This window comes from Condylura cristata, unplaced genomic scaffold (assembly GCF_000260355.1).
Source record: "Condylura cristata isolate star-nosed mole 26May11 unplaced genomic scaffold, ConCri1.0 scaffold00019, whole genome shotgun sequence".
NCBI classification, from domain to species: Eukaryota; Metazoa; Chordata; class Mammalia; order Eulipotyphla; family Talpidae; genus Condylura; species Condylura cristata.
In genome coordinates, this window is record NW_004567120.1 from 31,369,112 (window position 1) to 31,392,559 (window position 23,448).

Here is a 23,448-nt window from a genome sequence, read left to right on the forward strand (position 1 = left end):
TTATGTCTGGCTTTTTTTGCCCCCATAAGCTAAGTGAAAATACCATCTTAGAGCTTTGTAAATGGAAACTTTCTACTCATCCACAAAAGGGAATCTGAATGTGTGCCGGCACAATCACTTTCCCAGCAGTCAGTTCAAAACTGGTCCTAACCAGAAGAGCCAGAGCCAGCGCTGATTAAGTTCGCTTTCCGGAAGCCATCAAGTCTTTGGCTTTTGAACTCAATGGACATCCATGGGCCTGCTGAGTTGGTTTGTGTCCCCAAAGCAGGGCTGGCCTGAGCTCCACTCACACAAGGAACCAAGTCCGTGGGCAGAATTTTGCTTCTTTCCCATTACATTTTTCTAACATATTAATAATATATTAAATTAATAATAAACATTTCTATGCCAGACTAAAAATGATCCACCATTGAAAACGAAAAAAAATGGCAATGCCTAATTCAATTTTTAAGAGGAAAGATGAATGTTAAAAGGGAGAATCGCTGCAGAGCAAGAAGCAGTCAAATGAAATGAATCCTTGAGGCCCTCCTTTAACCTGACGGGAGTGGAGACAGATCCTCCAAAGCAACAGCTAATCCCCACATTAGCTGCTGGACTTCTGTCAGCCTTGCCCTTTGGGACTAGTCTCAAGTCCTCCTTGGCTTGCGACTGTCACTGATAGGGCAGGAAGCACCGCCCTTGGCTACAAGCCCTTTGCTGAACCTTAGATATCTCTGTCACTATAACACCAAGGCTTGGTTTAACCCAGTCCCTGTAGCTAAGGTCATGGCAACTAGGTGAAGTTACCCAGTGCCTGGGGTATCTGGGATACTGCAGATCCAACTTCCCTCATGTAGATGAGCTAATTCAACAGTGAAATGATGTTCGTGCAAGTTTCTAGTAAATGTCTCAACACTTACCTTTAGTTTTCCATGTCGCTTTGATGTGTAATGGCATCAAATTAATGAAGTCAGAAGGCATGGGTGAGCATCTGAATTCTGTCACCATCCAAGTGATCTGGAACCACTGGCTTATCTATTCCCTGAGCCTCAATTCCCTCATCACTGAGATGTCAGTATTTATAACGACAACAACAATAATAATAACTTACAAGCTAGGGGGAAACATGAAAGGAAAAGGTGTATGTAAAACTGTTTAGTAAAATGCAATGGGTTGGGAGGGGTTGGGACGTCCCTGGTGGCGCAACAGGTTAAAGACCAGCAGCACTATGAAGCTAACCTTAGCCACTGCAGCATGAATTAGACCCCTTCCCCGGAGGTGATCCATATGGGGTGGCAGACCTCTCCTTTCTCACCCTCTGCTCCCCTCAGCAGTGTACTTAATCAATCTGCCTGTTCTGTTCTCTGGTGAATCCTCTCACTGCCCCTGCACCTCTGGCCTGTACCCCAGTTCTGTGTGCATACGTAAATAAACTTTAAAAATAAATTAAAAATCAGGGAGTTGTAGTAGCATAAACTATCATTATTGTCACTAACTTCTAATAAGGTGAATTTACAATTTTTACACACAAACCCAATAGTGAATGACAAAGGAAATTTTGTCTGAGATGAAATATGATTATGGATAAAGACACACAATGAAGAGAATCTGATTGGCAACCAAGGGGCCCCAGTTCCAGCACCAGCCCCATTACTATCTAATCATATGACTTTCCTCTCTCTGGGCCTCTGCAGAATGAAAGTGTTGCATCAGGTCAATTTTCAAACTTAGCAGGAGTAGAAATCTTCAGTTATTTGAAGCTGTAGGTGTGAGTCCAACATACAGAACAACGCAGAATAAACAGTGGTTACCAGGGGGTAAGAGGGAGTGGAAGTAAATCAATCAGATACAACGGGTCAATTGTATTATATTGGAGGATGAAAACTAAACTTTTGATGGTGGTTACAATATGGTATAAACACATGGCTAATTACAATGCCATACATCTGAAACCTGTATGTTATAAACCTGTGTTACTTCAATATTTTATAAGTAAATAAAGAAAGCACAGCCAATGAACAATGTCCTAATTATACAAATTTTTACTAGTTAGCAGAAAATATTAGATATCCTTAATGTTAAGATGGGCTGTATCTCATCATAGTTCATATTTAAAGTAAGGATATGTCTTCAAGTGGTTGAGCACATTCTTTTCAAATTCCTGAAGTGCTAGTGCTAAGTGAATGGTGCAAACTAGAACTGCTGGTATCTCAGCATCCAAGAGCTCCCCTGGCCTTGCCCCTGACCTTGACTGCCATCTCCCAGCAGTTAGGATTTGGGGAACATAATCTGAAAACTACCAGACTAGAAGGCTTCTAATCCCATTGAGTCAGGATGGAAAATTGTATATGGGGGCTGGGGGGCAGGTGGTTAAAGTGCAGCACTGTGAAGCTATCCACGGTGAGTTCGAGCCCTGCCCTGGAGGTGATCCACATGGCGCAGCAGACCACTCCTGACCCTTCTGCCGCTCCCCTCAACAGTGTACTTTGTTAATCTGCCTGTTCTGCTCCCCACTCTGTCTTTGGTGAGCCTTCTCCCTCCCTGCACCTCTGGCCTACACCCCAATTGTTTTACACACACACAAGAAAAAAATAGTGACAGGGTCTATGTACTTTCAGGAGTCACTCATGTTGAAACATCTCTTCTGTAGCTAAACAGACCAGATCTAACGACAAGTCTCAAAGATGGGGGGTCTCAAAGAGTCAGAGCCACCTCTACATGCTTGTAAATGCTGTGGACCCTCCCACGGTGACTTCTGAGCACACTCTTATCTTGAGCCCTCACAGATTAAAGGAAGCTACCTTTCAATGAAGTACATGTCCCTACAGGAAAGAGTATTTATTTCAGCATTAAGGTGAGAAAACTTTTTGAAAACCCTTTTTAGTGAAGTGAGGACCTGCCTGACCATGAGCAAATGGGGAAGCGAGAGTTCCGTTAACTGCAGCACGACTGATAACCACGACTACCACTCACCCAGGAGTACATGGCAAAGAATGTGCAAAGTGCTTTTATGTCCATGATCTTCTCTGATGTCTGAGCACAAAGCCCAGAGGGAACACAGTCTCATTTTAGAGATAAGGAAACTGAAACCCAGACAGGTGAAGTAAATTGCCCCAAACGGCCTGGATTAGAGCGGACAGAGCCAGTTTTAAACTGCTTTAGGAGCACTTGAAGTCCATGTCCCTTTCAATAGCACCTGCCTGCCAACAGCCCTTACAACAATGGAGTTTCTGCGCTGTTTTTTCTGCTTGCATGAGGTTCGCTTTATTCATTCATTTACCTGCAGTAACACTGGCTGACATCACTGTGTATGATTTGGGGGAACAGCTTCCCACCTCCTCAGATGTGCATCGCCGCACCCCACACCAGAGTGACCTCATTTGGTAGTAATTTACATGTCAGTTCTCTGCCAGGAGTGGAGGGCTTCATTTCTTAGACCGGTTTTAAATCATCAGGCACTCCAAAGATTCTCCAGGCCATTCTGGAAGACTTGAATGAGACCCAGAGCCAAGACTCCATGGGGCATGGAATTGACAAGAATGATCAAGCTTGTCTTTCTGGCAGCCAGAGGTAGAAGAAAGACCAGGACACTTGGTGTTGAGAGTCAGTGATATTTTTCAAGAGGCCATGAACACCCATAATTTCCAGGGCTTCCCCCCACCACCTGCCCTCTTAAAGAAAACCTTGAGCAATGCAGTCCAATTCAAGCCTATTCGCTTCCTCCTTGAAATGTGGTCAGGTAAGGTATGAAGTCTCCTTTGAAGTCTTTGGTGAAGCCCTGTTGCTGCTAAGTTTGCATGGATATATTCCCAGCTCCTGCTGCTAGCCAGCCTAACAGTCCTTCTTGACTTGATGGTTCCTATTAGGAATGCAAAGCATAGGATACCTGGGAACTAATGACCTTCCAGAGGCAAGAAACTGCTAGCTTTCTGATCTCTCTCAGAGTGACCCTAAATCCATGGTGCACTCATGCAGTCATTACACAATTTTCATGCTAACAGATGGGGACAAGGTCAAGAACTATCTGGAAGAGATTATAACAAGGTGACCGCAAGTACTGGATGTTAGACTTTATGTTGAGTGATGTTTTACAAAATAATGTCCCTGGTTATGTTTTCCTTCAGAGATCATGGAACTAACTTGCTTTTCTTAATTTGGAAACGGCAAATAGTCCAACACATGTGATGGGGAGAAGGGCTCTCCCGACCAATCCACATAGTGCAGGACCTATGAGCTAAGGTCACTGTGTAAAGAAGGCTAATCTCTTCATGCAAGTGGCTAGAATATTTACTTCATTCTACAGCTGTAACTACAGTTTAATATCATAATGGAGGATAAAAAGTGAGATATGTTTTTTAAATCCGCCACACTATAGTCACATAAAGAACACTCCAAATTCATCAACTCCCACGATAAAACTATTCATTTGGAGACTTCTCAGACTTCTCAGAATGCAGAGAAGAGTAGTACTGAATTCTACACACCTAAGCAACACCCTCTAGGGTTTTTCTTGAAATGCGATAGAAGTTTCACATCAGTTATTTCTTGAGCTTGATAAGGAACAGGAAAACTAAAGAAAATGTGAAATTCTTGCAAGGGGATATTTTTTGCGACTCCCCATATACACCCTCCCCTCAAGCCTCCACTAATGCAAGTGAAGGTGCAGTTTTCATAGCTTTGATCTTCCATTAGCCAGTTACTTCAGGTCAAACGCACTTCATGTTCTCCTTCACCCTGGAGTTTTAAACGTTATTTGAAATCTAAGCAGAATGAACACTCAGGCTGCAAAACCACCACCCAAGACCAAGTGCCCGCTGCCGCTGGGGAAGCATGTTACCAGGAGCATTTCTGTCCTCGCAAGCACCACTTCTCCCTGAGCTGAATAGAAGCTGCCTGAAAACATTTGAAAACCTGATTTACCCTTTAAGATTTCATTTGATTGATCTTCCTAGCACTTCTCTCCAGAGAAAGCCAGCTGGAAGCGTTACTCAGTGTACAGAAAACCCTGGAAAGATGAACAAAGAACAGCCTCTGCAATGGCTTGCTAAATTAAAGGGGGAGGAAAACAAACTCTACTAAATGCCAACAGAGCTCCTCATTCTCCGTGACTGTGACCACATGCCAGAGGTGTGGGGGAGGGGCGCTGGCTGAAGACTGGAAAGTGGCAGGCAGCTAAGAATTCCTGAGATAGATCCTCCCACTGGTCCACCCACAAAAGAATAGGATGCTTTCCTCTTCTATCTCTTAAAGTATACAATCTGGTCACCCCAGATTTAGTAGGTCTCGGTAAGCACCGTGGGTTCTTTTGTTAAGGTCAAAACAAAAAGCTGACTCCTGGAAGTAGAACATTCCGCTGTGGCCACAGGAACCCTACACACTGTTGGCAGGACCAGCTACCACTCATGCCCAGCTCTCATTCAGTATCAGCAAGACTTATACCTCACTGAGAGTGTGAACATACTAATCACCTACCAACCCCTGGCAGAAAGCACAGCAAAGAGAATCTGGAAGACGAGGAAAGGAAAACAATCTTTTAGGCATGGGGTTTGTGAGAAAATTCTCAGTAATTCAAATAAAAAAAGAATGTGATCAAGGGTGTTTGGGTTGATTGGGGCCAGAAGAGCAAATTATTTGTCTAGAAAACATGGAGACATCTCATCGGCCAGAGAATATAAAACAATAAATATCACATGATTGGGGCTTGACCATAAATGACATGTGAAAGCTGATCTGACCGTGGTCCAAGAAGCTCAAAGTCCTAGCATGTTGCCTGGCTACTTGACTGGGTGTATGGATGGACAGACAGACAACGGACAGACGGACAGATGGATGGACGGTCGTACGGATGGATAAACTGAGGGATGCACAGATAGATGATGGACTGATGGATGGATGGATCGATGGACAGACAGATCGATAGATAGCTAATAGTTGTCTGGCTAGCTAGCTGACCAGATGAGTGCAGGAAGGGAGGAAGGATGAATGTATGGAAATGAGGAAAGAAAGGAAGATAGAAGGAAGCAACTCTGCATGGCTTGGTCTACCAACCACTTCAAGACCTGGGCTTCTCAATTCTCACATTGTTTTACCCAGTCTTTGTTCCCACCTAACATAAAATCAGTCAAGCAAGATAAGCTATTGCTTTACCCTACAAGCTGCAAGGATGAGCATGATCAGATGCTTATGAATGGATCTGAGAAATAGCATGCTGCTCACAGCAGAGGATGAAGTGGAAGGGAAAGAGCTAAGGAGACTAGATAAAAGTTATTGTAACAATCTCTGCCAAAAAAAAATGATGAAAGTTTCATCATAAAGAAGTGGCGACAGAGATGAGTAGTCAATGTTGCAACATAAAAGAGAGCATCAACAAGAACTGGTGATAGATTCAGTTTTGAAGATGTAGGCAGAGATCGGGGTCTACATCTTTGTATTCAAATTGTAGTACACAGACCAACAGCCTCAGCATCACCTGGGAATTTATTCAAGGATTAGGATATTTAATCCAAACCCAGACCTACTGAATCACAACTTCCTTTTTTTTTTTTTTTTAAATCCCTTGGTGTTTTGAGAAATGCTGTTTTAGGAAATATTTCAGTTCCTTGGAAAGCTGGTTATGAGGCCATCCACTGAAAGACAACATTTGGCTTTTGAAAGATTGATCTTATGATGCTTGAAAGTAATTATTTTGTTTATTCAGCAAATATTGACTATATGGACAAAGGTTCTGGGAAGAGACATGGAAAACAGTCTCTGGTCTTGAATAGCTCATCTGACAAAATAAAAAACAACCCAAAGTAAATTATAATATAGTGTAGTGAATGCTATGTGTGACGTTATTTGTAGGCTACAAGAATGGTACATTATCCACAAGAATGCTCACTGGCCCACTTTCATCCTGGGATCAAAAGCCAGCCTAGACAGGCTCAGGTTGAACAAGGAAGAAGCCCACTCAAGCTACTTGGCCAATGAACAGTCCACGTCATTTTTCAGCCAAACATCCAATCCCTTAATCAGAAACCCGGAGCTCCCTTCTTTCCTTCAGCATAAATGGTTGGTGGAAAAGGGTCCAGTATTTTACGGAATAAATAAGTTTGGCTCATTACATGCCAATGGGCAAACTTTTCTGTCTGCTGCATTTTGTAAGGTCAAACCTTTGCAAGGAGTAAAGTCAGAACACTGTAGACATAAAGCTGCAGCACTTTAACTAGTAAACACTCTATAAAACTAGGAGGCAGATATGGAGAGTATCACGTGATGCAACCAAAACCTCTGTCTCCATTTACAGGTGCTCAGGAACAATGGTTACCTCTACTCACCTGACCCTTTCAAATTCAATTCATTACCAACAAGTGAACAAAAGCCATTCCAGGAGCAGAGTCACAGTCCTTGTCTAAATCTGAGCAGCCTTTACTTCATAGGCTGGCAGAGGAACAAGTCCCCGATTACTTTCTCAAACACCCTTGTTCCCATGTTGCTTTATTGATGTTATTAACCCCTACTATTTAGTCTACCTGTTTGCTTCCCAGATGACTCATTTCATGGCAATATATTTATACTTACAAAAATATACACTCTAATTTGAGAACATATTTCTTAAGAGAGCTCCAAGTGGAGTTAAGGAATGATCTATTTAGCAGTCCAGTATCTTCATGAGCTCAGTGACGGTAGATATTTATTTCTACTTTGCCATTAAAGAGACTGAGACAGAGAACACTTTAGAGCTTGAGTCCAGTCATTGAGTTGAATGGAAGCTAGGAACCCTTACTACAAGGGGTAGAGCCAGCAGTTTATTCTTTACGAAGACCTTTCACTTACCTTAAACTGTGTGTGCCTGAGAATGACTCCATGAGGTAAAAACCCCATTTCATGAGTGAGAAACTGAGAACCACAGGTATGTGATTTGCCCAAAGTCTCACAATTAGTAAGTTATCACTTAAATTTAGGTCTGTGTGACTTCAAAAGCTAGGATAATGATGAAATAGTTGATGTAATTTAAGTGTCCTTATTACAAGGAAAAGGACATAAAGAAATGATCACAGGTGTTGGTTATGTCTACTACTTCATTGTGCAATCATTTCACAAGTGTATTCACGTGTCCAACTCATCAAAGTGCATACATTAAATATGTAGGGTATTATTTATGGAACATTCTGTGACTTATTATTTTTTATGCATACAGAACTTGAGTATAGGCAAAAGGTGCAGGTGTGTGTGTGTGAGAGAGAGGATTCACCAGAGACAGAGTGGGGAGCAGAACAGGTGGACTGACTGAAATACACTGCTGAGGGGAGCAACAGGGAGACAGGAGAGGTCTGCTGCACCATAGAGTTCAGCTCCCTGCCTGGGGTTCGAACTCGCATATAAGCAGTTCCAACTAGGTTTGTAGTGCTACACTTTAACCCATTGCACTACCACGGAGAGCCCCAAATATGTGCAGGTTTTTTTTTTTTTTTTTGGTATGTGAATTAAACATCAATGAAGCTTTTTTAATGACTAAAAAAAAAAAGATGGAAGGAATAGCTGACAAATTATATGTAATGACTACAATCGTAGTTCTTTTATCCTAAAACTGTCACTCTCACTTCTCCATAAGTAACTGTATTCTAGAGACACTTAAGCTTTTGGTGAACAATATCAAGAAAAGGGAGGAAAAGTCAATACAAGGGTGTACTCATCAGTGTACACACTGACAGCACACACCCAGATCCCATCCAAGGGGTTTTAGGGCAAGTGTAAGCCCTGCTGTAAGCGCTGAGGGAGCAAGGCCATGGACACCATTGAACACGTCACGCCATCCCAAGGATTAGTGTCCCCTTGGTCAAGAACCTGAGTAATTTTCTGTTATCATTCAGGTCCAGTTTCTCTTGAGTTTTCCCTCAGAAATTAGTAAAGACAAATTGTGTACATATTACAAATAAATTCATTATTACATACTTCAAAATTATTTTAATTGAGACTAAAAGCTTCAGCTTCTTATCTGCATCTCCAGGTCTGGGCAAGCTCACATGTCCACTACCTGAAGGCATCTCAATAAGAGGACTCCACAGTCCGCTCACATCCCATGTGCGTAAGATCCCACCCATCCTGCTTACCAAGTTCCTGCACCAGTCTTCCTAAATCCCTAGAAAGTTTGAAATCGCTAGTTCCCTCACCCTCAGTCCCAGCATTCATACTCTTCAGTCACTGAATTCCTTCTAGTCTGCCTTCGGATTATATTCTGAATCCATCACCTAACCACATGCCCACACCAATCCAACAAGATGAGCCAACATTTTCTCTTCCCTAAACTACTCCAGTCTTCCAATTGGTCTCCCTGCTGTTATTACCCCTCCCCAGTTCTTTCTACACATAGAAGCTCAAATGACTTAATAAAATTACACATCAAAACACATTATTCCCTTGTTTTTAAAACCATTATAAGTCATTTTAATAAGTCATTAAAGAAACTAAAATGTTTTACCAAACATATTCACATAGTACAACAGAAAGCAGTAAAAGAATAAAGGGGGAAATTATGTGAGATACATAGAAAATAAAAGTTAAATGACAAGCTATCAATAATATGAATGGGTGAAAATCTAATCAAAAGACAAGATGGCCAGATGGATTTTTAAAGAAATAAGCTCAAACAATATGTTGTCCACGGGAAATATATAACATATTCAAAGATAGAATAGATAAAGCCAAAAAAATGTGAAATTATATATCATGGAACCATAGAAACATGGAATGTCTATAGTAATAGAGAGAAGACTTTAATAAATGTTACTAGAAATACAGAGAACTTCAATAATGATAAAAGGAGCAATGCATCAGGAAAACTTAACAATTGTAAATATGCACGCAGTTAATAATACACCCCTTAATACATGAAGCAAAAACTGACAGAATTAAAAGGAAAAATAGCTAAATCAATAATAATAGTTGAAGACTTTAATAACCCCATAGGAATAACACAAACAATTTTAAAATAAACAATTAAATAGAAGTCTTAAACAGTGTACTAAACCAACATGACATAGTGGACACATGTAGGCCACTGTACCATCAGCAACAGAACAACTACCTTCTCAAAACATACAGCACCTTCGCTAGGGTAGACCATGTGTGAGGCCATAAATCACTTTACAGTATACTTAAAAGTATTAAACCACACAACATATATTCTCAACCACAGTGGGATTAAATTATTTAAAGAAGGGAGTTGGGAAATTCACAAATTTGCAGAAATTAATACATTCTAAAATAACCAGCTGTTCGGCGACCCCTGGATCTTAGGTACTCACTACTAAGGTTGCCAGTTGGACCCCGTAGGTCCTGAGAAAGTACTAGGTGTGCAGATTATCTTGTCTGCAAAGTTACCTTTGGGAGGTCGGCATCACTAAGAAGTGCTCTATCATTTAATTATGGCAATGATTACTCTTTTGCCCAACAGTATTTCTCTTTCTGAGACACCCCCCCGAAGAAAAAAAAAAAACACAACTATCGTACAATGAATGATGGTTACACCACTGTAGTTTAACAGCAAAATAAAATAAACATGACCCTCAACAGGAAGCATCATAGTTTTGCTCAGTCTAATCCAAACATGTTTTTTAAAAGGGTAGAGACAGTCGATATTGCTGCTCACGTGCATGCCTACAAATCCTGTACGAGACTTTCACTCCCCGTTCAGCTGAACTCTGAAAAATTATGAGCCACTTCCTTACAATGGGGTTAGTGGGGTCCATGCAACAGACTCCTTCCCTGAGATGGGATAAGCACTTAGCAGTCTACCTTAAGTCACCTACCCATAAGTCCCCTCATGACAAAAGTATAGAAACCCTGTAGAGGCAGAATGGCTGGAAACGGAAAACATGTGACTTCAGTCTTCTCCTGGTGGACAGTGTGACATCTAGGTGTCTAAGCCCCCCACTTACAATTTTTCAAGGCCATCTTCAATAAATACAAGTCCCATTCAAAGCTGCATGTATGCAAATTCTGCCACTTTACATGTATTCTGTCCTTGAGTGCATAAACCAAAAAGCATGGGAGCAACTGCATTAGAAACGCAAGGTTTTTCTTTAACCCCCTTCTAATTGGCACTAACTCACCAAACATTGTCAAACAGATATCACTTGCTTAATTATTTTGTGTGTGCATGTGTATATCTTTATAACTTCATAAACATATAAATGAGAGGAAGATGCAGATTTAATGTATACCCATATGGTGATAAATAAAAAAGCTGCCAGAAGATTGTAAAATGCTTTGCTATTATAAAATGATCTCTTTTTTGCTTTTGCTTTGCTTCCATGTCATAAAAAACAGAGGGTGGTATATGCTATGCATGGGTACTTACCTAAAAGGAGAAATATCCACAGATGATTTTGTTCGATAATGCAAATTATTAAAAAAAAAAACATAAACTTTGATTCTGCTCCATATTGCCCTATTAACCTAATTACCTTTCATTAATCTTAATGTTTATGCATAGAATCATCCCAGCTTGTCTTTTAAAATTTTTTGTAGTATTTTTTATAAGCTTCTTACTATGTATAATTCACCCAATATACATTTCAACATTGTTTTAATGAGTTGGAATCTGTGACACTCTTAGAATGTATTATAACACTTTCAGCAAGACCAATCACAAAAATAATTTGCCTCTAGTGGATCTGACAAAATAGGCTCAAACAGATCTTCAACTTTCAATATGATGTGCCTCTGGACATCTCAGCTATGAGGCATCTGCTAAGGTGTTCACCATCCCAAGGTCACACTACTTCTGGCTGTATGGAATGTCTTTATACCATTCTTCCATTCCATGCCTCCAACCTAATTTGTTTGCTGCCAGCACTAAAGTCTGCCAGACTGGTAAGCCCTACTAATTTGCATATTCTCTTTGACGGTACTTTTTCTAAGCCTGCTTCTTCCAAAAAAGAATGGCCATTCCTATGGGAATTTGCTACTCTCAGTTGGTTAGTTCAGTAATAAAAAAACTGTTATTATTTTGTCAATAAATCCTTAGGAATAAGAGTTGGCTTCAATATTCATTTTCTCTAGACCCTCTTACTTAGTTTTTGTTGTTATTGTTTTTTTACAGATTTATTTATTTATGCATACAAGAACTAGGGTAAAACCAGAGGTGCAGGGAGGTGAGAGGATTCACCAGAGACAGAGTGGGAACAGAACAGGAAGATTCATGCACACTGCTGAGGGGAGCAGCAGGCCAGACAGGAAAGGTCCACCATACAATGTGGGTCACCTCCATGGCCATGTGGGTCACCTCCCTGGCCCCGGCTTCACAGTGCTGTGCTTTAATCCCTTGTGCCACCAGGGAGTGCCCCCAACTCGTTTTAAATGTCAATACCAATGCCAATACTGACTGGCTGCGCAGGTTTGGGCAAGGTATGTATCTTATCCAATTCTCTGTTTTCTCATTTTTAAGTGGGTTTTTAAAAGAAAGCTGTTTTGAGGATTAAATAATGCTGCAACTCTATGCTACGGCCTTGCCACATGGCTTGGCCTGGTAAGTACCCAAAACATTAATAGGGCTTCCTGGAAAGTTACCTGGACTAAGCTGCCTGGTGAGACTATCACTCTACAGCAGCTCCCTCCCCCCAGGCTCGAGGCTCTTCACTCCTTCATGTTAGTTAGGCAGATGGAAGTGGTCCTCCAAGGCGTTCAAGACTTCCAAATGTTTCAGGCTCTCTCACATACCCAGGTGGAGCCTGATTCCTGTTCCTTCCTGACTGCCGACTACGTCCAGTGACTGACCACCCCACATGTTCACATACTATGATGATGTCTATTCACAAAGGGCTTTCCAAAACTAACTGCTTAGTATACAGTCTATTTTCTTTTCTTTTCTTTTTTTTAAGATTTATTTATTTATGCTTACAGAACTGGGGTACAGGCGAGAGGTGCAGGGGAGATGAGAGGATTCACCAGAGACAGAGCTGGGAGCAGAACAGGCAGACTGATGAAGTTCACTGCTGAGGAGAGCAGCAGGTGGGTCAGGAGAGATCTGCCGTACCATGTGGGTCACCTCCCTGGCCAGGAATTGAACTCGCAATAGAGTGACTGCGGTTTGCTTGCAGTGCTGTGCTTAACCTGTTGCGCCACCATGGAGGGTACTTACTGTCTATTTTCAAGACATTCCCGCACAGCATCAGTACTATATTGGTGATACTCGTGGCATAGCTGCCTTCCAAAAGCGGTCTGAGTGTGCCAGAGAAGAATGTGTGTTCTCCTAACTGGGTACAAGTCCATTGTAGTGGGCTTATGAATTATGTCCAAATCAGCTGTATCTTTACTCATTTTTTTTGGCTCATCTATCAATTTCTAAAAAAAAAATTAGTGGATTTAACAAATTCTTATAGCTTTGTCAATTTTCCCATGATATGTTTTAAAACTATAGTATTAGTAGAAGCTTTTAATTATTATCTGAAATAATGAACTTTTCATCATTATTCAGTAATCCTGTTTCTATCCAATAATGGTTTTCCCTTGCTGTATTTTGTCTGATAACAATTTAGCCACATCAGTTTCCTTCTGATTAGTACGTAGTAGTATATCTATTCCAACCCAGTGTTCTTAGGTTTTATCTACCTTGGTCCATTATACCCAGCATGTAGCTCAACTTTGTATTTTCATCTAATGGGGTAACCTATGCCTTTCACTGTGGTCAATTTCTAAATACCCTGCATGCATTCATTCTCTGGAAGTTAGCAAAAATCCAATGAACACCATGAGTGAACTGGAGCTGATACTATTCTGAAGATTTGTCTTTATTAGTACAATTGTGAGAGAAAGCCATTTAACGCAAGGAATGGTGCACACAGGCCTAATCCATTTGATGTAAATCAGTGCACTGCACATTTCAATTGCTCTGTACTCCTTCAGAAAAGTGCACGGAAGTGATTAATTAGGACTAAACTCTTCACAAGAAACAGACCAATTCTCTTAGGCTCACTAGGGCATCTCTGGTAGTAAAATTTAAAAAGCAATCAAACTGAATAAGAAGTCCTATTTGCGAGCATTTACATCAGGGAGGAACATGATTCTTGACAATTCAGAGTAAATGAAGTGCAAATTATTCACATATAATAATCCCAGAAATAAAGCTTAAATTGTGACTGAAAAAGAGTCCACGGTTTAATCAGAAAAATATATTTACTGGGGACTCCCATGAGCTCATATTTGATACTTTTATATCACAGGATAACAAGTTCAAAAATAGTGCTAATTTATAAATATAGAATTTATGCAAACTCTGCATGTATTGAATTTTATTTTGCATTTCCATGTGTGCCTATATTTGAATATTTATAATATTCCTGCAGAAAATCTCTTTGGAATATGCAAGACAGATTTATTTGATGTAATGCCCTGAAATGTGCCAAAGTCTTCAACACTGTTCTTAGTGGCAAAATGGCAGAAATAACAAATGGACTGTAATAAGACCAACTGGAAAATCTGTGAAGTCCAATACCTAGTGAAACTAGAAAAGCTCTTCTGCCAGTGATGGATTTACTAAAGTTGAGACACATGTATCTCTAAACTTACCACATTGCTTCAGAAGACATACACCTTTAACTGGTGTCTTCCTTATACTCTTATGGAAGAAGGTACATTCCCACACATACATTTCTTTCTAAACTTAATAACTAAATAAGCTGTCATAGAATGTAGACAGCTTTTCAAGTATGAAACATGTTCTATACGTGTTCAGATTAACTTGTACCTAGAATGTGAACTTCATTCACTGCATGTAGTGATCCTTCATATATACAGTTGAGGAAAGGGTGTTCTCATCAATGTAACATAGTTCAGCGAGGCAACTGTCTTAAAAAATAAAACTACTCTGGGAGCAGTTGCTGCAGCAGAGGGCCCACCCCCTTCTCTCCAACACTGGAATGAAATGAACTGAGTCCTCACTTATGCACATGTCTCAGTACAGCCTTTCACCAACCCCAAGGCCACTCCTTTAATTCACAGTTCTGGTATCAACTCACATGGAAAGAAGATCATAAAGAAATAAATACAGGCCTCTTGGGTGGCTCTAGCAGAACACAATATTCCAGTATTTTCAACTGTGTACCACTATTAATTTCCTATTCCATTTAATTGTTTTGACAGAAAAAAAAAAACAGTAGCAACACACTTAAATACCTACTCTATGCTGGTATAACTATTCCATTAATTCTTTGGAATATGATAACAGCCAGGCATTAAAAAAATCAGTAGTCCATTCCGAAAGTATCATCTATGCTTTTCAGTCTCAGAAATTATTTAGCTGGAACCCTCCAGGATATCAAGATGCTAATGATAGAAACCAGCCGTGGTCCTCAGAACCTAAAAGTAGACATGGGTGGAATTTATCACAACAAAATATCATTAAAGAAATATTAATGTTTATTTTTATTATAAAAGGTGTGCAGGGCCCTCCATATGGAGGAACAGGGTAAAGCACAGCACTATGAAGCTATCTGAAGCCACTGCAGCACAAGTTTGATCCCCAGCCTAGGAGGTGACCACATGGCACAGCAGACCTCTCCTGTTTTGTCTACTGCTCCCCTCAGCAGTGTGTTTCCATCACTCTACCTGTTCTGTTCCCCATTCTATCTCTGATGAATCCTCTCAACCTCCAACCATTGCACCTCTGGCCTGAACCCCAGTTCTTGTATTCATAAATAGATAGACAGACAGATAGGTAGATAAATAAATAAATATAGTACATACTCATAGATTCAAAACTTTCAGAATAAAAAAAATAAATTACTAATCTACTAATAGCCTAGTATTTTCTTCCATTTTTTGTCTTTTATGTCTGTTTACATTTGTTCTCACTTGCTCCATCCCCTCTCCCTCACTCCAGGCTTCCTCCACACTCTTTCCCAACTCTCTGTGTCTAACCCTCTCTCTTTAACATAGTTATAGAGTGGCTCCATAAGAGCCACTCTTTACCCTTTAGAATTAAAGCACTAGCAATTTTCCATAATCTATAAAAGGACACTTAAATGGTTTAGTAATAATACTTCAAGTGGATGTACTGAGATTTCTTGAGCCATTCTCCTGTGTAAGGTTGCTTAGATTTTTCTAGTCTGTCACACTTTTAAATAACTCCAGCTAAATTCTTAGTATATGGTTTTCATAACAACCTGCATTTTTCCCATACATCACTTCCCAGTCTAAAGGGTTATTTGTTTCATATTTATCATTCCCAATCTATGGCGGTAGGCACAACGTTTTCCTTATTCCTCACAAAGCCTCCAGCACAGTGATATTCTAAACATTTATTTATGCATACAAGAACTGGGGTACAAGCCAGCGGTGCCAGGGTGGAGGGTGGTGAGAGGATTCACCAGAGGCAGAGTAGTGAGCAGAACAGAGAGAGCTACTAAAATATACTGCTAAGGGGAGCAGGGGGGGTCAGGGGAGGTTTGCTGTTCCATGTGGTCACCCCCTGGCCAGGGATTGAACTCATGCTGCAGTGGCTGCGGCTAGCTTCATAGTGCTGTGCTCTAACCCCTGCACTATCAGGGAGGGCCAAGTGATGGGAGATATTGTATAACTATGTGTTGAATAAATTAATTGACACATAAATAAATGAGTGAAAAGTATACATAAGGTTATGTGTTTTAGTAAAATCCCAGATCAAATAAAAAAATCCTTTTAATGTTCTCTATTTTACTTCCAAAAGATCAATTCCCATTTTCACTCAACTACAATTTAAAAGAACTACAATGGGCCCTCCCTGGTGGCGCAAGGGGTTAAAGCACTGCACTGAGAAGATAAAGCCGCTTCGGCATGAGTTCGATTCCCGCCTGCCCCGGAGGTGACCACATGGTGCGGCAGACCTCTCCTGACCCGCCCGCTGCTCCCCTCAGCAGTGCACTTCATAGATCTGCCTGTTCTGCTCCCCGCTCTGTCTCTGGTGGAGCCTCTCACCGCCCCTAAGCCTCTGGCCTGTACCCCAGTTCTATATGTACAAATAAATAAATCTTTAAAAAAATAAAAAATAAAAAAATAAAAGAACTACAGTATTTGCACACGTGTCAGCTACGATTTTATTTTTAATGTCAGTGGCGTTATATGTTGAGTTACTGTTTCTGGTTTTTTTTTAAGCAAGGTTAATTAGAGAAGTAAAAAGATTTTCCAACATGTTATTATTTAAATTTGCATTTCCTTAGTACCCGTGAGACTAAACAGCTTCTCCCTGTGTGTAAACTACTTATGGCCCCACATTGTACACTGGTCACAGCATTTGCTTTTCTCATCAATTCACAGGCGCTCTCTACACAGGAAACATGTCATCCTTTTGCCTGCTTTATTTGTTGTGCATCTTTTCATCAGTTTGACATATGCCTTTTCATTTTGGATATTTTTTGACAGATGAACATTCCTCATTTTTATGTAATCATAACTGTCGATCTTTTCTCTTTACTCAAACATTCTTTCCTTGCCTAGGAGTCCCACATGTAAATTGCAGCTACCATTTCAATAATAATGCCAATTGTGGAGTCAGTCCCTGGATTCAGAGATTCTCCCTAACAACTGGGCACTGACCTGCCCAGAGAGCCAGTGCTCGCGTCCTTCTGAGCCCTGTCCACCAGGAGTCAAAGCCACCTTGGCCTGTCATTGCCCATTAGGACCCTTCCATCCTAAACCAGGCCCCCTTCTCGACCTCCCAGTTTGGGCAACTGGAAACCAGGAGGATAGCTTTAACTGGACTCCAGTCTATTTTTGCATTTGTGCTTTTTACAGTCCTTCTATCAAAGAACATCTCAAACTCACTGGAATTCAGCTTCTTCGTTGCCACTAACAGCCCTGTTTAATAAAGGCTCACCACTGCTACCCTTCACCTTCCCCACACATGAACCTTCTGGTAATACCTGGTAAGATGAGGCTGCAGGCTGCCATGATGTCATGAGGATGCCATGCCCACCTACAATGACTCCTTTCTAATAAACACAGTCTTTCTTGAAGGTCTTTCTCCTTTTTCAGGTCTGATCCGCATACTTTCAAAAGGGCCTGTGAAAACTTCTTATTTAATTCTTCCTTTTTTTTAAGATTTATTTATTTATTCATATGGAACTGGGGTACAGGCAAGAGATATGGCGGGTAAGAGGATTCACCAGCGACAGAGAGGGGAGCAGAACAGGCAGATCGACGAAGTACACTGCTGAGCGGGGCAGCGGACGGGTCAGGAGAGGTCTGCATCGCCATGTGGATCTCCTCTGGGGCAGGCGGGAATCGAACTCATGTGGAAGTGGCTTTAGCTTCTTAGTGCTGTGCTTTAACCCACTGCGCCACCAGGGAGGGCCTAATTCTTCCATTTTTAATTTTTTTAATTTATGCATGCAAGAACTGGGGTACAGGCCAGAGGTGCAGGAAGTGGTGAGAGGATTTACCAAAGACAGAGAGAGGAGCAGAACAGAGAGATCTACTGAAATGCACTGCTGAGGGGAGAAGTGGGGAGACAGGAGAGGTCTGCTGTGCCATGTGGGTCATCTCCCTGGCCTGGGATTGAAGTCCTGCTGCAGTGGGAGCAGATAGCTTCACAGTGCTGAGACTGAACTCCTCATGACACCAGCGAGGCTCATAACTCTTCCATCTTACAAAGGGAGAGGATGTGCTCAGAATTACATAGCTCCTTCCACCATTTGTCTATACTACACAGTTACACACCTTCTAATCTTTATAACCTTGAGGCTAAAGATGGTAAACTTGGTCTGTTGGGCTCTGACCTGGTTCTAGTCTCCCCCAGCTGCTAGTTCTGCATGGAGGTCATTAATACTTACTCCACAAAGTTTGCTGGTTAGACCTAAAGTGTTGCATAAACAGATGGACTTTCTCTATTTTAAAATATATATATATTCTGGCAAAAATAGGATGCATTAAAAACATGATTGATATTTGCATAGTTTCAAATTAAACTGTCTTCTTTATTAAATATCTAAAATGCCAAATTAAAAGAAACCAAAAACAATAAAATGCCAAACTATTCTGTTCTACTGTAAGCTCTGTGAGAGCAAGGAGCTGTGTCTTCCTTCAAATAAAATGCTCAATGTTACAAAATTTTGTGTAATGAATGATGGAAGGAAGAGATGACTATTCTTTTATTATCATTTCATACTACTTATGTTGATGACTGAGATCTATAAGAGAAAGTACTAACACTCTTACTGCCTATAACAGCGCTATCTAAAGTTATTGTGGAGACTTACTAACTCTGAATAGCCTTCCTATAGTCAGTCGTGTCATAACATCATCTAAAGATAGTTCTTGGAAAGTGGGACTATAACAATACATCTAACCACGGAAGCAGGACCTGGAACACTGAGGGTTTTAAGAAAAGTGAAATATGCAAGAAGGAAGGCAAATGCCATATGATTTCACTATAAAGGCAAAAAAAAAAAAAGTGAATATCACTGCCAGCTGGGACATTCCCTTCACTCTCTGCCTTGCCCTGTGTCCTATGCCCACCTATGACCCCAATTCATGAGCAGGCACAGTGCACTAAGACACCACACTTTTAAGACAGTCCCACCTTTAAAAAGTGGAAAGAAAACAAAGCCTTTTCCACGATTTGTTAAATAAGTAGTGACCAAAAAAGAAGAAGATTGTCTCCATATAAACACCTTTTAGTCCTTTCCTGTCAGTGATGTCCAGTTGGATATTAGGTTACAAATGACTGCTCTATCATCTGGTTGCTTAGAACAGTTATGGATGTTGAAAGTCTAGGATGAAACACAAACAGGATGGCCAGATTTGTAAGCATCCAATCTGACCTCCTTTCCCACCCCCGGCTGCCCCATGTGCCAGCCAGCCTCCTCAAGAACAATGAGGCCAGTGCGATCTCTTTGTGCCCCATTCTGAATTCCTCCCACAACCTAAGTGGTGCACCAGAGTTGACTACAAACAGGGACTCTGGCCTGAGAAAAGCCTCCAGAATTTGGGAGTTTTAACAACTGGTGAGTAACCGTGCTTTGATACATTTTCCTAAACATCTTAGAGGCTGAGACTGAGCAGGACCCTTCTGTGACCCTAAGCAACATACTGGCAGACAGACCCATGATATGCGACTTCTAGTTTTCTCTTAAAGAAATACACTTAACAAACAACTTACACATTTTGCCAGCCAAGCACTCTCTTTGTCCTCTCCAGGCAACATGACCACAGTCATTTCTATCTAGCAGTTAGAAATCACCCAAGCACTTTCCCATCCACCAAGGCAGAAAAGCATCTCAGATGTAGCGCTGGGGGCAGAAGTCAAGGTCTGGGCTTGCAGCCGCCATGGCTTCTTACGACCCCAGCAATATGGATGGATGGGCTGAGTTCTAAGGTGGTTTCTGTATCTGCTGAGTGCTGCTGATGTTTATTCACCAGACACCCAGCCTTCTCCCATCCTGTTCAGCTCCACAGCTCTCCCAACACGGGATGAGGACCCAGTCTGTCACCTAGACAGCAGTCCCACCTTTGTGAACACAGAGCCTCCAGGATATAGAAATGTGTTCTCTCACTGGGTCTGACAATCCTGATGCCATCACTTGACCAATTTTACATGCAAAGTTACTGAAAATGGTGCTGACTTAGGTGATAGCAACATCAGTTAACATTTACTGAGTATTCACTGGATAGCAGCTACTAACATGAACTATCTCATTGTTTTCGCAAAGCCTTTTCATCAAAACGCCTCAACAGAGCAGCAAGCGATGGAGTCAAAACTGGAGTCAGATTCGCTATGTCACTGAAGAGTTCAATGTCCTTGAGAAAGTCCTTCAGCCCCTTTGGGCTTCACTTTCATCTGATAAATGGGGACACTTTCTTCCTCTCTGCCCTCATCCCAAAGACATGCCAATTTACTGAGAAATGCCAGAGATGTGGGTGGTGAAAGCACATCAAAAACTGGAACACACTCTCCACCCATACAAGGCTTGGAGATGCTGCAGCCCAAGGTCACGCAGCTGGCACATGGCTTGCCTGTAGCTGCGGCCCAGTGTCAGAATTCCCAGGCCAGACTGAGGGTGCTGCTGCCGTTCCTCTCAGTTCAGCGGAGCACAGAGACCACCAAAGGCCTGGAGAGGACGCGTTCCAGGGCAGCTCTCAAGCCTGACTCTCATCTCCTGTGACCAGCATCTCACCCTCACGCACCATTGCCAACACAGCTGCCTCTGCCTCTAAATTGTCACATCCCGCTCCCACATACACACTGACATGCACGTACACACAACCACACACACACTCTCACCCACTGATCCATTGCTTTGCCCTTATAGATTATAAGGTCTCCCAGAACTGGTCTGGCAAGCAGGGATTTGTCAAATCCTAGGGAATTCTGGAAGCCTCAAGCTATCACTAGTTTTCAAGATGAAATTTTCTGGAAGTGGGTAGGAATTAATGAAATTGAAAAAAAAGACATTCCCTTGAGGTAGCTATGTGTTTCTCTAGCTGATGTTATCACGTTTTTGCAAATGTTCCAACATTGTCACAGTGACTCTTTAAAAAATGGTTCTTCTTTGATTAGACTAGATGGCAGTATGGCACCACCCTTTTTAGATTCAAGAAAATCTCATTTCATTTCACATAATGTTGCTGCAATTTGGGACAATCCCAGAAGCTAAACCCTCCGCTTTGGTTTATCTTAGGGAGAGTTTCTGAAGGATTCTGCCAGACGACAATGGCCACCAAAATATGTTAACAGTCACATTAATAATGTACGCATATAGACCACGTTACATACGTGCTGAAAAGAACTGAAAAAAGCATGTGTCCTTTGGAACTCCAGGCAGGGTCGCGCCTCCCAGAGCGGACAGAGGCTCATTTTGACATCTCTGCCACAGTCAAGGCTGTGGAATTCTATTTTTGCTCTAAAAATCTTTTTTTCTACTATCACCCCTTTTCACACCTACAAGCTCCACCAGCAAGTGATTATTTTCAATGTTACCACAGTACTTGGGATCCTCTTAAACATCACAATCTTGGGAAGGGAGGAAATCACATGATTGTTACAAGAGATTGAACCCTCCACCTTCCTTGGGCCAAAGTTCTTTTTGGATGGAAAATAAAAATCTGATCACACTGTAAAATAAAATAAACTTCAGCAGATCCTGCCAGAATTCCACCATCAAGAAAGAACCCTGTTAACTCAGGGGAGGGAAAGAGTGCAGAGCTGAGCTTTCCTCCAGCATGAGCTTTCATCTCCATGCTGACTAGACCCATGGGAAGAGTCCACGTGCTGGCCACTGGACAGAAAACTCAACTGGCTGTGTATTCCAGGAGACATTTACCAAGCCCGGCCCTGTTCAGGGCATCAAGTCTGTGCAGTGGGCCATGGGGGCAGGGGGGATGGGAGCAGGTCCAGGCAGACAGTCCAGTTCCCCTGAGGTCACCTCTGCACGGGGAAGCAGAAAGCACCACATCAAGTCTTTGCCCACCCAGTGACCAGCCCAGAGGTTCCCTTCAATTAGACTCACCTTATCCATTCCCACACCCCAACCCAGATTTATATGAGGGAGATTGGCCATGTGAGAGACCTGACTCAAACAAAGACACCTCGGGCAGACGTCTGAGGGAGGCACTCCATCACCTCCCTCAACCCGACAGTGCAGCTAGATGGAAGAAAATGCCTGGCTTCCAAAGCAACTAGACACACCGTTCATACACCAGCTTTTGCAGCATCTGCCCAGTATGCCTGGCCCGAGAGGGAGAGCAAGCAATAGCAGTGCTGCAGTTCAGGCTTCTGTAGAACCGAGAGGCTCTACAGAATCCAGGTCAGCGGAGGGAGCCACCTTTCTGGACCCAGGCTGCCCCTTGCACTGTCAAAGCTCCGGGATGCCTCTGGTTCGGCCAGTAGTGAGTAGGCAAGCTTGGTACCATGAGCTTTCTCTGGACTCCAGAAACAGAACAGAGGGACAACCAGTAGCCCCAAGCGAGCAGAGACAGAGGGAGGAGAAAGGTGATAAAAATCGGGCAGGAAGAGGGGGAAAAATAACAGAAAGGGTAAAAGAGAAAGAACCAGAGGCAAACTGCAAGAAGGACACTGAGCAGATGGACTGGATAGGAAGGAGCACAAGCGAGCAGGAGACTTAGAGGAAGTGAGAAAAAGAGAAAGGAGAATGTGGGAGCGGGGGACAGGAAGAGAGGGCAATAGACAGGCTTCAGAACCGGGGTACCGAGAAAGAGAGGTGACTGGAGAGCACCACACTCCACAGGGAGGTTCTTTGGGGACCTCCAGCTCGGAGTTGGCTGCCGGGTCCCGGCAGTGGCCAGGGGCGCTCATTCGGGGCCTCCCCGTTGCTTACCCCGCGCGCTCTCCCAGCTGCCAAGCCGGCGAACTCTCCCGCAGACTTAAGAGCAGTCCCAGGCTGGAGTGGACAGGTTTCCTGAGGCCACCACAACGCCTACAGTGTGCGCGCCAGGGCGCCTGGCGCCCGCCCAGCCCAGACACCACGGCCGGCCAGGGCGCAGAGCTGCACTCCG

The 23,448-nt window shown here is 42.3% G+C and overlaps 1 protein-coding gene across 2 annotated transcripts in view; it reads right to left on the minus strand.

Moving 5' to 3' along the window:
• The window catches only part of HS6ST2 (heparan sulfate 6-O-sulfotransferase 2), a 245,483-nt gene that overhangs the window by 219,589 nt on the left and 2,446 nt on the right, over positions 1–23,448 (minus strand). The window lies entirely within an intron of this gene.